Consider the following 14,419-nt stretch of genomic DNA (forward strand, 5'->3'; position numbering starts at 1 on the left):
GATGCTTCGTTGAGGATTTCAAAAATGGATGTAGAGTCATTGCCAAAGGTAAGAAAGAAGGCCGATTATTTAAGTTGGATGCTGGGAATCCTGAGTTGAAATCAGCCATGTTCTCTAAAAGCCAAAATGTGGTACATGACATTGACATGTGGCATAAAAGGATTGGACATGTCAACATACAAAGGTTAAAGAACATGCAAGCAAGAGGCATTGTTAGTGGGCTGCCTAGATTCAAGTACGATGGAAATATGCATGTATGTGATGCTTGCTAGTTTGGAAAGCAAGCAAGGTTGCCATTTCCTAAAGAAGGCAACATGAGTAGCAAGCCACTTGAGATAGTTAATAGTGATGTATGGGGTCCTGCACAAAACCCATCCATTAACACTAGTTTGGTACCAAAACAGGACGCTACAGCATCCTTTTTAAGCCTACAACCAAAAAATACCATGATTCATAGAATCGTCCAATGAAAATTTCCTTCATAGGGCTTGTCAAGGATAACACTAGCTAGAAAGAAAAATTGTTATGCATGAGATTGAAAGACTTTTCATTTGTCAAATTAGCACAACAATACACTATGGTATGAAAAGACATGCTTATTTTCTTTTATTGCATCATTATGAGAGGAAAAAAAATCAAACATATCCAAACTAAATTTAAATTCCTCATTTCATACCTAAGGATCTATGGTGCAAAGTCATTTTTCAAAGCAAAAATCATCTTAGCAAATATAAAATTGCATGAAGTTATGGATGCATAGCTAAAACAGCAAGGTGGAAATGGTGATATAAGCACAATAAATGGAAACGAGAGTACATGGCATGGAAGATACTCGGCCATGCAATAGGCAATAAGATGCCATGTATGGATAACTAGGTCCATGTGAGAAAGCATGGAGACGATGGATGTTGAGTAAAAGCATGCATTTCTAGCTCACTTCTTGCCCAACTTATGTCAGTACAGGACGATTTGCAGATCTCACAATCCTCTTTGTAGTAGTACCAACCCGCTTGTATCCTGCCATGGAATGGTACTTATAGAAGCATGGATCTATGCATAAAAACTTCTTGCATTTTCCACAACCCCATACTGTCCTTGATGGCTTGCTTCCTTTGACAGGTTTCCCTCACGCATCAACCTCTTACGCTCATCAGCGCATACGACACAAAACTTACTTGATTCGGAGCTCAACCTCACCAACATGTGACCGCCCATAGGGCCCTCAGTGTATATGTGTGATCTACATGATAGCATCCCAGACAGCAAAATGATTATCAACCAATTGCTCTTGGAGTCTCAACATAAACTTGAAGCGATTAGTGTCCTTCAAGCCATGCAAGCTTCTCCAAATTATGTAAGCATTCACAATTACAGAATCTAGAAGACCCCAAAACAAGGCATGCCACCATTTCCACCCATGGATACTCATTTCCATACTATATCCAGATCCCAACACCATGCTATCAAACACATCACAACCTGCCTTGAACTTATTGTATTGGACAGCAATCTCTAGACATGGAACTACAACTTTTCATCCATTACCAATTTGTCTTTGGACCTGTCCTTCATGCATACCATATACATTGGATGCAAACAAAATAGGCTTCTTATCCATCCAACTACATGCCAACAAGCCATGGTCACGATAGAATGCAAACTTTGAAGTTCCTCTTTCCATGTGCTCAATATTTAACATGTCCTTGCCAGGGAAATGCTTTCAATTAGATATGTATGTTCCTGTTGCACCATATCCCTCATTTGACAAATGCATCAAAAGTTTTACGGAGTTGAACCATCTATCAAAGAATACATGGTGCCCCTTTTGCTTTAAATCCTTGGCAAGTAACGATACAATATGCAATGATAGCTGAGGACAAGGAAGCTTATCATATATACGAAAAGAGTAATTATAACCGGTCAAAGAATCACATAGATTCCACAATTGAATCCCAAATTTGTGCGGCTTCTTGGGATTGTAAACTCGACAAGGATTTAGTTTACATTTTGAGGGAATGATCCTCTCATCAATGGTTACATGCTTTCCACAATTATAATGCAATTGAAAAGTTGCATTTAGTCTTTCCTCCAGAGGTAGTATTTGCCACAACTTGTACTCCTTCATGCCTCTTGTAAGAGGTCTTTGTGCATTATCACGTATATGCAAAAAGCGTTTAATCTGTTGGTATTCAATTTGTCCCATCTTCTCAGCATAGTCAGGATATCTCATGACCCCACATCTATCTCCTCGCCAATAGTACGTCTTGTCAGGCATAAATTGCAAAGCCATGCCAAGAGAAACGCCTAAAAAGCGTAAGAACGAGTGTCTATCAAGAGGTACCCATCTGCGAGTCGAGTTAGAGCTCTCCAACACTCTGTTTCTCTTCTCATTTGCATAGCGATTAGTCTCATCCACAATCATATCTACCAAATCAAGCGGGAAGAGAGACAAAAATAACTGAATTTCTATGAACTCGCGAGGTATTTGTCCCAAATCTGGTCCTGCATTATCCAACCATGTTGGCAAGGGCTTGAATGTGCTGGCAGGCTCTTCATGAAGGCCATTGCCACTTACCCAAGAGGGAAAACGTATAGGCACCTCACTTTCATCATCACTTTCATGCAAAATCGGACCTTCAGCCTCAAGTAGCTCATCTTCCACAACATCACCCTCACCAACTGATGCATGTTCATCACCTGAATCCTCTTGCATTGAGTCTTGACGAGGTGGCCGACCTCTCACACTAGTATTCCCTTTCTTCTTTGCTCTTCTAGGAGCTTTCTTGCTCCTTGACGCATCAGCTTCTTGACTATGTGTGCCATCCTCATGCCGTCGTGGCCTACCTCGTCCAAGGATCACCTTCTTTGGTGGTCTCCCTCGCTTTTGCAAGATGATTTGGGAATTTCGCATGTCATTTGTTGGCATATTAGCATATACTGTAGCCTCAGGACAAGGACTATGCATAACTGAGTTATCAATGTTCATTGCATTTCTGTCTACATCTTCCAACAACCTGTCACACATAGATTGCAAACCCACCATCACATCTTGCATATCATCAGCATCCACATCAAGAATTGCATCAGGTACTGGCAAACTGTTTTGCATCACTGCATCTCTCTTTAGCCTCTTTTGGGCACCCAAATAGTCTGCTAAAGAGGTGTTGCATTCATCAAGTATGGCTCTATCATGCAAGCATTCATTACAGCTGTCTGATTGTTCTATCAAAACATCTTGTATGCCTTGCCATGTGAGGAAGTATGCATTGGCATCTCCATCAAAAATACATTTGAACAGGCGCTTTCGTGCATTGTACCTGCAAATCTTACCCTTATACTTCTTATGCATCCAATCCTGAGGGTGAGCTTGTTGTGCCCATTGTACCCCGAATTCTATGGCTGGATACAAGAGTTCTCGGCCCTCTAAAGCTATGCAAAATTCATGGCTAGGCTCTCCTTGTAGTGTAGATGAGGGGGGAGGAGCATTAGGCACAGCAGAGACGCACAAACTTGCCATATCTTGGCGTTTTTGTTGACCTGCAAAACGGCACACAGTGGAAGCGCAACAAAGCTTTGCAATGCAAAAATTGTGTTCGTGAACTCTCAGATTTTCGATCCTGGATATTGGTGAACGTAGAGAGGGTATGTTCAACAATCAATCGTCGCCAGTTCAATCGCTGCAGCGCTTTCATGCTCGAACAGACGTCCACGAGTTCATACGCTGTGGATAGCTTTTGCAAAGTAGATATTAAAAGTTTAATAAACCATTTTAAACTTTTTACATGTGGTTAAAGCTAATGATGAAATTTTTAGGGAAACAAAAATTGAGATTTTTTTTTGCATCTTAGAGCATGTCTCTGAGCCATTAGAGTTGAGAATTGGGATTGAGAGGGTTTCAAATTAAGTGCCACAGCGGTATATGTACTTAATAAGACACCCACAATAGCCATACATGGAAGTATGCCAGATTTGCATCTTACAGGTTTTAGGCCAGACATTGGACACCTCAAAGTGTTTGGTTGCATAGCTTATGTGCCTGTGCCAAATGAGAGAAGGAAGAAGTTGGATCCTAAGGCAGAAAAGTGCATTTTTGTTGGGTATGCACAGGATCGCAAGGCATATAAATGTTACAATCCACAAACTAGGCAAGTGGTTATCCCACGAGATGTGGTGCTCGATGAACTTGCTAGTTGGTATACAAGGCAAAGGATGAGGGTGTCATTGATTTTGTTGATGCTGATGTGCATGTGAACTTGCCACAAGCAAGTTCTATTTCTATGTCTAGGCCAGCAGAGTCTGAGAGTAGCACTATGTGTCCATGGTTAGGATACTTGAGACATGAGAGTGTGAGCACTGGGAGTAGTGCTGCGGATAAAGGGAAAAAGAAGGTTGAAGAAATTGGCATTACAGGTTATGAGTCGTCAAGTTCAGAAAGTTTGGATGAGGAACTTAGCATACCAGTTTTATGCACACCAAGTGCAAGGCAGGATAGATATGTGCCTCCACATGCTAGAGTGACAGGTGTTCAGAGTGATCCGCATGCATTGCGGAGGTCCCAAAGGGTTAGGTATCCAGTTTGATAAGTTGACATATGGTGACTTTGCTATGCATTATGCATATATGACCTCTTTGGTGAAGCATGTGGAACCTATATGCTATACAGAAGCTATTGGGAAGCATGTATGGGAGAAGGCAATGGATGTTGAGATGGACGCACTGGTTCATAAAATGAAACATGGGATTTGGTTGCTTTACCACACAAGGCAAAAATGTCATTGGTTGCAAATGGGTTTATAAGGTGAAATGCAAATCAGATGGTTCCGTTGAGCATTATAAAGCGCAATTGGTAGCTAAGGGTTATGCACAAACCCAAGGCTTCGACTATGATGAAACATTTAGTCCAATTGCAAAGATGGGAACAATGAGAGCAGTCATTACTATGGCTGCAACAAATGGTTGGGAAATGCATCAAATGGATGTGAAAAATGCATTTCTAAATGGTGATTTACAAGAGGAAGTTTATATGGCACAACCAGAAGGATATGTACACCCGAGGTACCCCACTCATGTATGCAGATTAAAGAAAGCATTATATGGTTTGAACCAAGCACCTCGTGCTTGGAGTGATAAGATAAGCCGATATCTTATCTCCCTTGGATTTCAGGTTTCTTCAGTAGATTCTTCACTCTATGTGAAGAAAACAGATCATGGGATTGTCTTACTTGTCATCTATGTGGATGACTTGATTGTCACAAGAGATCATGCTACAGATGTTATGCATGTCAAGAAGGCATGAGTGGACAGTTTGACATGAAAGACTTGGGTGAGTTGAGATATTTTCTTGGGATTGAAGTGATCAAAGACCATGCAGGGACATGGTTAGTGCAATGCCAATGTGCATTGGATATGTTGGCAAAATATGGGATGGCAGGGTGTAAGCCAATGAGTACACCTTTGGAGCAGAATGTGAAGCTGCGGGCTGATTTTGGCGAAGAGTTGGATGATCCATCTATGTATAGAAAGATGGTTGGCAGTCTTATTTACATGACTATCACATGCTCGGATCTCAGTTATGTTGTGGGGCTAGTAAGCCAATTCATGCAAAGCCCCAGAAAACCTCATTTGGATGCAATGAGATGCATTATGCGCTATGTAAAGACCACTACATATTATGGTCTTCTTTATGAGCATGGTAAAGGCTTGGATGTACACGGCTACACAAACGCAGATTGGGCAGGTAGCTCATATGACACGAGGTCTACTAGTGGTTATGCCTTTACATTTGGAAGTGCAGTGGTGAGTTGGAGCAGTAAGAAGTAACCTACTGTTACTTTATCTAGTACAGAGGCTGAATACAGGGGTGCAGCCATTGCTACATGTGAAGGAGTATGGTTAAAGAGTCTCTTGGCTGATTTGGGTGAGCCTATTGATGGCAAGGTTGTCATTCATTGTGACAACATGAGCAGCATACAGCTAGCCAAGAATCCAGTTTTTCAGGCACGGACCAAACATATAGAGGTCCACTATCATTTTGTGAGAGAGAAAGTGTTGGATGGTACAGTGGATTTGCAGTATGTGAAGACTGAAGAGCAGGTGGCCGACATCTTTACAAAGCCACTTAGCAGGGAGAAGTTTGAGTACTTCCGTACTATGTTGGGAGTACATGGGATGAGCTTGAGAGGGAGTGTTGAGAGCTTTGATAGCCCAAGCTAATCTACATGTTCATCTATGGCAGTACATCATGATTTTGAGAGGGGATGTTGAGATTCAAGCTCGATGACAGCTTATGCCAGTTGCACTATGTGCTGGCATGTTAGGTAGTAACATGTGTGAGACATAAATGACCGCCTCCAACTGGTCATAGTGTGTGGACATTAGATAGGGTTAGCACTGTGTGGACACAACACATGTAGTGTGTTGTAGATTATGGATTATGGCTTTATGCATTGTGTGAGAAGGGAGATGGCTTCCCTCTATGGTTAGGGTTAGCTTAATACATTAGGGTTTGCTCCTGTGTGTGTGTCTCCTCTCCCTCTACCTATTTTTCATCATGTTTTCTCATTGACAACTTTGTTAACTGTGCCTTAGCTTCAATGTTTTCTTACAAGCTCATCTAGTTTTTTGCTTGTGTGAAGCCATATAATTTGACCTTCTACAACCACTCTTGCTGAAGCACACAATCCAACATGGTTTTGTAGGGATTAAACTCCACTTACTTGTTGCTACTACTAGCCATGGCAAATATTGATTGATGAGGTTTGCAAAAGAAGGGGGAAAGACATGTCATGGGCGAGAGAGCTAGAGATGGTGAGATAACAGGAAAAAGTCGGAGATCAAGATGCAGATGATTCAAGGAGAGTGAAGAAAGTTAGGGTTAGGTTTGCCCGTTGGTAGGGTTTCTTGATTAGGGTTGCATTTTGGGGGTATTTTCTCCTTCTCATGATGATTTTCTTAAAACCGAGGTAGTCACCCAAGAATGTCATGATTCTCACGCATATATGCCATATTTTGCATGCCACATTTACTACTCTTTGCTCCACATTTACATTCCTTTTCTTTTCATCATACATTTTCTCTCTGTTTGGATGTCACCTGTTTTGGAGTGTTATGCACATGTCTTTATCTGGTTTTACTATATACATGGGGGTTCACACCACCATGCATTGGTCTATTGTATCTGCCTTTGTGTCCTCCTGACTCATTAGTTGTTGCCCTTCATCATTTCTTTCTCTGTAGGGTGTGAGTCTGAATCCGTTTACAGGCTTAAGTAGTGTTTCACCACTTAGTGTTTTCAGCTTGAATGTGCCTAAGCTTAATTGTTCTACTATCTAATAAGGACCTATCCAGCATATTTTGAGCTTACCTAGGTGTGGTCCAAGCTTTTAATTGAACAACAGTACTTTGTCGTTCTCGTGAAAGATCTTGTGCTTGTTGTTTTTATCCACCCATTTCTTTCTTCTTTTCTAAGTAATGTCTTCCACCCATGCATTGTGTAGCCTTCTTTCTTCCAGCTATATGAGGTGCTATATCGAGTGATTGATTCCTCTATGTTGAGCCTTTTGGATAGGGCTATTTTGAGGCTTGGGACAACATACTCCATTGGAACTACTACCTCTAAGTCATAGACCAAAGAGAATGGGGTGAACCCAGTGCTTACCTTGTATGCTGTGCACTCTGCCCATAGTGCAGAGTGTAGTTTTTCATCTCATTATATTCTATTTTGATTGATTGTCTTTAGGAGAATCTTCTTCAGCACCTGATTTGTAGATTTTGCTTGACCATTTGCTTGCTTAATAGGAAACAATGGATTTTTTGTGTAGTATCATGTGCTACTAAGTTAGTTTTTAAATCACTTCATTGATGAAGTGTCCTCCTTGATCACTTTCAGCTCCACTTGACATCCAAATCTCATCTCATGATGTTCTCGTGCAAGAATTTATCTACTGCACAGCTAAATTGTCCTTGAGGGCTTTTGCCTCCATCCATTTAGTGCAGTAGTCAACTGCCACCACGAGCATGTATTTGTTACAGCCCTCCTTACTTGAGGTTTAAATGGTCCTACAAAATCCATTTCCCACTTTTGAAAGGGTTGAGGCGATAGGACTAGCTAATGAGGCATCCGACTAGCAGGCTAATGTGGTTGTCCGATCTACTCACACATATCACATTGCCTAACATGATCCCACGTATCTTTAAGTATCGAGGGCCACCATAAGACTTATTTTACAAGACTTTTTTATCTGTTATTTCTCCAAAGTAGTGCCCACTTGACACTCTTTGATGTGCTTTTGTTAGCACAACTATTTGTTCATGGTCTAGGATGCATCTACAAACAACGTAGTCAATGCCTTTTTTGTACAAAGCTCCTAAAATCTCAAGGTAATACCTGCACATCGGAGAGCCAATTTCTTCTGCTGATCTTTGCTCATGTCAGTGGGGGTAATGTCCCTTCTATGATGAACTATATCATGTCAAAGTACTAATTTCTTTGCATGCATATAGACTGAATAGCAAATAGGTTTGCATTTGGAAATTGATCAGCCATCCCCTGAGGCTACTCTCTTGTGTCTATTGTCTTGAGAAAGTCTGCTACTGCATTTTAAATGTCAACAGTGTGTAGTACGATGGTAAACTAAAATTCTTGCAATAGAAACATCCACCTTGCCAACTTCCCAAGCAGATCTGGCTTATTCACCAAACACAGTACTGAGCTTGATGATCTACATGAAACACAAAGTGATTACCCTCCAGAAGGAATTTATTGATTCTGAGTAAATCAATCCCAAGGCGTCCCTTTCTGTGGTGCTATAATTTTTCTCAGCATTTGACAGCATCCAACTAGCATAGTAAATGTACCACCCTTCTTTTTCCTGTCCATGATATACATGGAATGTCTTGTCCCATTCTGGTGGTTGGATTATCATTCTCACTAGCAAGCATTTTTTCAAGCTTTGGAATGCTCCCTATTGCTCTTCTAACCAGAGGAATTCTGCCCCCGTGGGTTGCGCCACATCAGCAAGGTACCCGAGGAATCGATTATGTCATTTGATTTGGCCCAAGAATCTGTTGAGCTCCTTCAAGTTTTGTGGTGGATTCAGCTTGTTTATCATCCTAACCTTGGCCGGATTGATATCAATTCCATCTTTAGACACTATGTGTCCCAAGGAGTGTTCTCCCCACATTCCGTTGATGCATGCAGTCTTCTCCATGTCTTCAGGTGTCATTCTGACCTGGTTGTATCCACTGAATCCATCCAGGAAGGAATATATTTTGTGGCCTACTACGACATCCAGTATCGAGTCTGTGAGAAAGGTAATGGAAATGGGTCTAGTATGGTAGCTGCATTCAGCTTCCTGTAATCCACACAAACTCTAGGATTGCCATTCTTTTTGGGCACGATCACAATGGGGCTCAGCCAAGTTGCTTTTTTTATTAGTTGGATGTGTTGAGAAATACGAATCCATCTCTCCTAATGACAAGACATCTATCTAATGATCTCTCTACTCTAATGACAACACAGTTATCATAATTAATCTAAGGTGGGTGTGATACCTAAGTGAACTCATATGATAAGTGTGTGCTAAGGAGATTGCACTCAAGTTAATTACACTCCAAGATAGATTAACGTGGACACATAAAGAAACTTGAGATAAGTTCAAATGATGTGTTTTGATTGCTTGAAATGGTCCCCTTTTATATGAGGAGGTACACTGGGCTTGTACATCAATGTGGGAAAAGTCTCCACTTCTCTCTCTAGCTCATGTGTCACCTCAAATCTCAACACGCCCCCTTCATGTGGGAAAAGTCTCCACTTCTCTCTCTAGCTCATGTGTCACCTCAAATCTCAACACGCCCCCTTCATGTGGTGACTTGGCCTATCTTTGAGGGCTAGAGGTCATCTCTAAGATCGAGGTCCCCCCTTTGATAGAGACTTGACCTATTTTTTAGGTCTAGAGGTCTTTTCTAAGAGTAGGGTTACAAATTTTATCTATTTCTTCTACCTTGGCTACATCATCGGTGCCAGAGGGTAGGACATACAATGTTTTTAGAGAAGATTTTTTGGAGCTAGAGGCATCATTTTCTGCCACAAAGTGTTCATCTTCCACATAGTTTTTTCTTAAATTTTTTTGGAGTAGCAATATTCTTCCAAGTACCATTTGTGCTTCAATACATATGCTTTCATGTGTGAGTGCCATACATGTTTCTTTTGGAGATATGATGAAAAGATGCAGGTAGGAAGAGGTCTTGATCTCTTGCAAGCACACACACACACACTCACACAAACCCTAGAAGAGAACACACAAGATGAGAGGCTGAAAATTGTTCTTCTTCTTCTTCACAACAAAAAGGTTCTACCAAAAGATAAGGAAAATACAACATAAGTACTAAAGTACTATGTGCATGTGGTCCATAATGTGAACACACTAAGTGAGTGAGCTGGCAAGATAAGTATGCCATAACTCAGTGGTGGAATAGTAGCTGGTGTAGTCCAGTTGTTGAATCACTGGCAAAGATCTATCATGTCAGCATCCTACCAAACACACCAGTGATGTAAGTGGCAAAAACAATCACCCAAGCATATCATAAGTGTTATCTCATGTTGAGCTTAACATCTCAACACTCCCCCTCAAGCTCAACTCCACTTCTAGGACTCCAAGCATAGTCCATAATTTAGGAAGCTTCTCTTCTCCCAGGGCTTTCGTGAAAATGTTAGCTATCTACTCCTTTGTGCTGACATACATGAGATCAATGTCTCCTGCTCAAAACCTCTCTTTGATGAAGTGATAATGGACCTCTATGTGTTTGGTCCGTGCATGAAAAATTGGGTTCCTCACACGAATTGTATACAATAGATGAAACCTATCTGTTAACTTACAACCCCAAATCACTAAGTAGCGTACACAACCAACCTATCTCACATGCTGCCATTGTAGCACCCCTATACTCTACCTCTATACTCGACAAGGCAACTATTGGCTACTTCTTACGACTACATGTCACAGCACCACTCCCAAAGGAGAACATAAATCCATTGGTAGATCTCCTATCTATAATACTACCATCTTAATCTACAGTGGTATCCAAACACCTACAACTCTATACTAGCCTCATAAATAGACCACAGTCTACTGTATACTTCACATAGCGCAATGTGTGCCTCAAACCATCCAAATGTGGCTTCCGAGGAACTTTCATAAACTGACTTTGAAATCCAATTGTATAGTTCAAATCTGGCCTAATGATCATCATATAGATCAAGCTAATGACTATCTTCCTGTACATAGTGGGGCTCTCCAAAATCTCACCCGCAACTCCACTTAACTTGCCATTTGAATCTAATGGCATAGAGATTGGCTTACAACTAGCCATACCATATTTGGACAACATGTCCAATGCATACTTCCTCGGTGACAACAATATACCCTTGGCCATCCTAATAACTGTTAAAATTTGCAACAATGTGATGAGCTATGGTGGATCAAATACAAGAATCAACATCATTAGTGAGTGATTAGATGATGATTAAGATAAGATTAGTGAGAAATTAACTAATAGCTTAATGTAGACATGGATACTCAAAAACTAGCAAATACTCATTAGGCCAATGCCTCAATTTATAGAGTTTACATCCACAAGATGCCAAGCATCTAATCCCACTGATCTCTCCTTGATTCACTCCACCTCTTTTGCTTGATTCTCTCCACCTCTTCACTTTTCTCAGAATATCTCCACACATCCTAGAACTTCTTATGCTACCCTTTATTCTCTCCTAGTAGATACCTCTCACCTTTTCACTGCTACTCACTCTTTTATAGCCTCTTACTAAGGGCTTGTTCCCGCACACACCCATTCACTTGTATATTTCAATACCTCCCCTCAAGTGAATAATTCTAGCACACCTGGACCCTATACCAAGTTTCCCTCTTAGTTGGTAGCCCGCGACCAGTGCCTCAGGTCCCTAACTCATAGTCCTTGACACTCTCTCTCTCTCTATGTGTCCAAGGCTTACTATAAGTGCACGTGACCTTGACTAAAGTACTCACACATACATCTACCACATGGCCTACATCATCGGTGGCTCAGGGTGGTTTTACTTTGTTGGGGCAGGTTATATTGGGTTGTGGGGTTTCTCTATCTTTCTCTCAGAAAAGATAATCTAACTCCACTTCCTTAGGAGTCTCCATGAAGTTTGCCGATGTCGTTCCTTCTTCTCTTACCATGTGTCCTGGCTTCCCATAGTTATGTGGCAAGTGAAGGTCCTTCCTCCTCCCCTGCCTCTTCCTCGTCCTCGTCCTCGTGAGAATCCTTCTCAGGTGAAGAATGCTTTTTCCTCTCCAGCTGTTGCATCCACCCCTTTCTTCTCTTTGACCTTAGTCTCTTGCTCTAGTAGAGCTCCTTCTATCTCATGTAGCTTCAATTCAGGTACATTCTTTAAGGTTTCCACGATGTTTTCATATTCTCCTTTGTCCACATTCTTCAAAAGCACTACTAGTGCCTCATCATCCTCTACCTTCTTATTACCCCAATGGCTGCCAGTTGTTACTTAATGCTTTTGTATTTGTTCAAGTGTGTGGTTAGAGGTTCACTTTCCTTCATCTCAAGTTTGTAGAATTGCATTAGCAGATTTATTTTTGAATTTTTTGCTTAAGTGCCAATTAATTTATTGAGTTCATCCCATGCATCTTTAGCCCATTGTATCCCTGTGATGTGGTGAACGATTTTATCATTTAAATGAGTCCTAATGCTTTTTCATTCTTGCTCTTCCACTTATTCTCCCCAATCACCTCTGGGCATTCATCTCTTCCCTCAACTAGCCCCCACAGATTTTTCCTCGTGAGCAAATACATGGTCTTTGTTTGCCATGTATGAAACAGCTCCCCATTAAATTTCGCTATTTCGTGTGCTGTGTTCCATGATGATGTGAAGGGGGTCTTACCTCTTGATCCAATTCAAGAATCAAGGGCAGTGTCTACCCTTTTATAACTCAAATCTGGTGTTAAATGATAATTACAACAACAGATTTATCAGCATAAATTTACCAAAAATTACATAAAGCCAAGTGTAGCTGATCTGTGTACTGAATAGTTTGGAGTATCAAAAAATCTTTGAATTGCAATATGAAGTGATAGGGATCTGTATATCAGATACCCAATGGTAATTTTGAATCCTCCATTGCACCAAAATATAGTGATTAATGTTGATTAATAACTGATTAGTGAAATAATTCCCTGTTTTGTGTGTGCAAAAAATACACTAATTTGGAGGGATTAATCGAGATAGTGATTGTGACAGAAAATTCAATTTGAGCACATAGAAATGTGTATCACCTTCCCAATGTTGGATTAGATCCACCAATGCCTAATTAACACCTTGATTAGGTGGATTAATTAAGCAATTTGCCAAGATATTCATTGTTCATGTGCAGAAGACTATCCCAACTTGGAGTCTTCAATTGATCCACTTGCACAAATCTAATCTCAAAATGCTTCAATATAGTAGTAGATAAATGTATCTAGATATGTTTTGAGCCCACAAACATCAATATTGAAGCTTTAATGAAGAATTAATCAAGTGATTGTGGCAGAGGTACTTTCTTGACTGTGCACACTGTTGGATCTCACTGTAGACTCGATAAAATCAAAAACCAATTTCACCAGCTTGTAGATCATGCTTGAAAACCCCCAAGACTAGTTGGAATTAGATCGATTCGAAGCGCATGCGTTGCTTGAAGCTTTTTTCCCAAATTCTCTAGCGCTTGAAAATCGCGTTGCCGCCACCTTTCTACACTGAATTAGCCTGATTCCTTTGAGCTCTGTGTAGGCCCTTGAGTCTAGTATGTGTCTCTAAAAGGGCTAGAGCAATGGCTATGTGTGAGGGGAGAGAGAGGTCCTCCACCAGCTAGGGATACAGACACTAGTTGAAAAAGAGCTAAAAATTAGATTATCTCAGAATTATGATGTGTAGAATTATTAGCAGGATAATTAGGCTTAGAAAATAGATGAATCCTAAGCTTAGCTCTGATACCATGTTAAAATTTGTAGCAATGTGATGAGCTATGGTGGATCTAATGCAAGAATCAACATCATTAGTGAGTGATTAGATGATGATTAGGATGAGATTAGTGAGCAATTAACTAATAGCTTAATGTAGGCATGGATACTCAAAAACCAGCAAATACTTATTGGGCCAATGCCTCAATTTATAGAGTTTACATCCACAAGATGCCAAGCATCTAATCACACTGATCTCTTCTTGATTCACTCCACCTCGTTCGCTTGATTCTCTCAACCTCTTCACTTTTTCAGAAATTTTTGGATTATGGTCCAATTAAGGTTCTTATGGGCCAATAGGATCAATCCAAGTGTGGGAAGGAGATAAATCCAATTTATAAAAGAAAAACCCCCAAAAATGCATAAAT

The sequence above is a fragment of the Cibotium barometz genome, chromosome 35 (assembly GCF_041138505.1).
Source record: "Cibotium barometz isolate CiBa-2024 chromosome 35, ASM4113850v1, whole genome shotgun sequence".
NCBI classification, from domain to species: domain Eukaryota; kingdom Viridiplantae; phylum Streptophyta; class Polypodiopsida; order Cyatheales; family Cibotiaceae; genus Cibotium; species Cibotium barometz.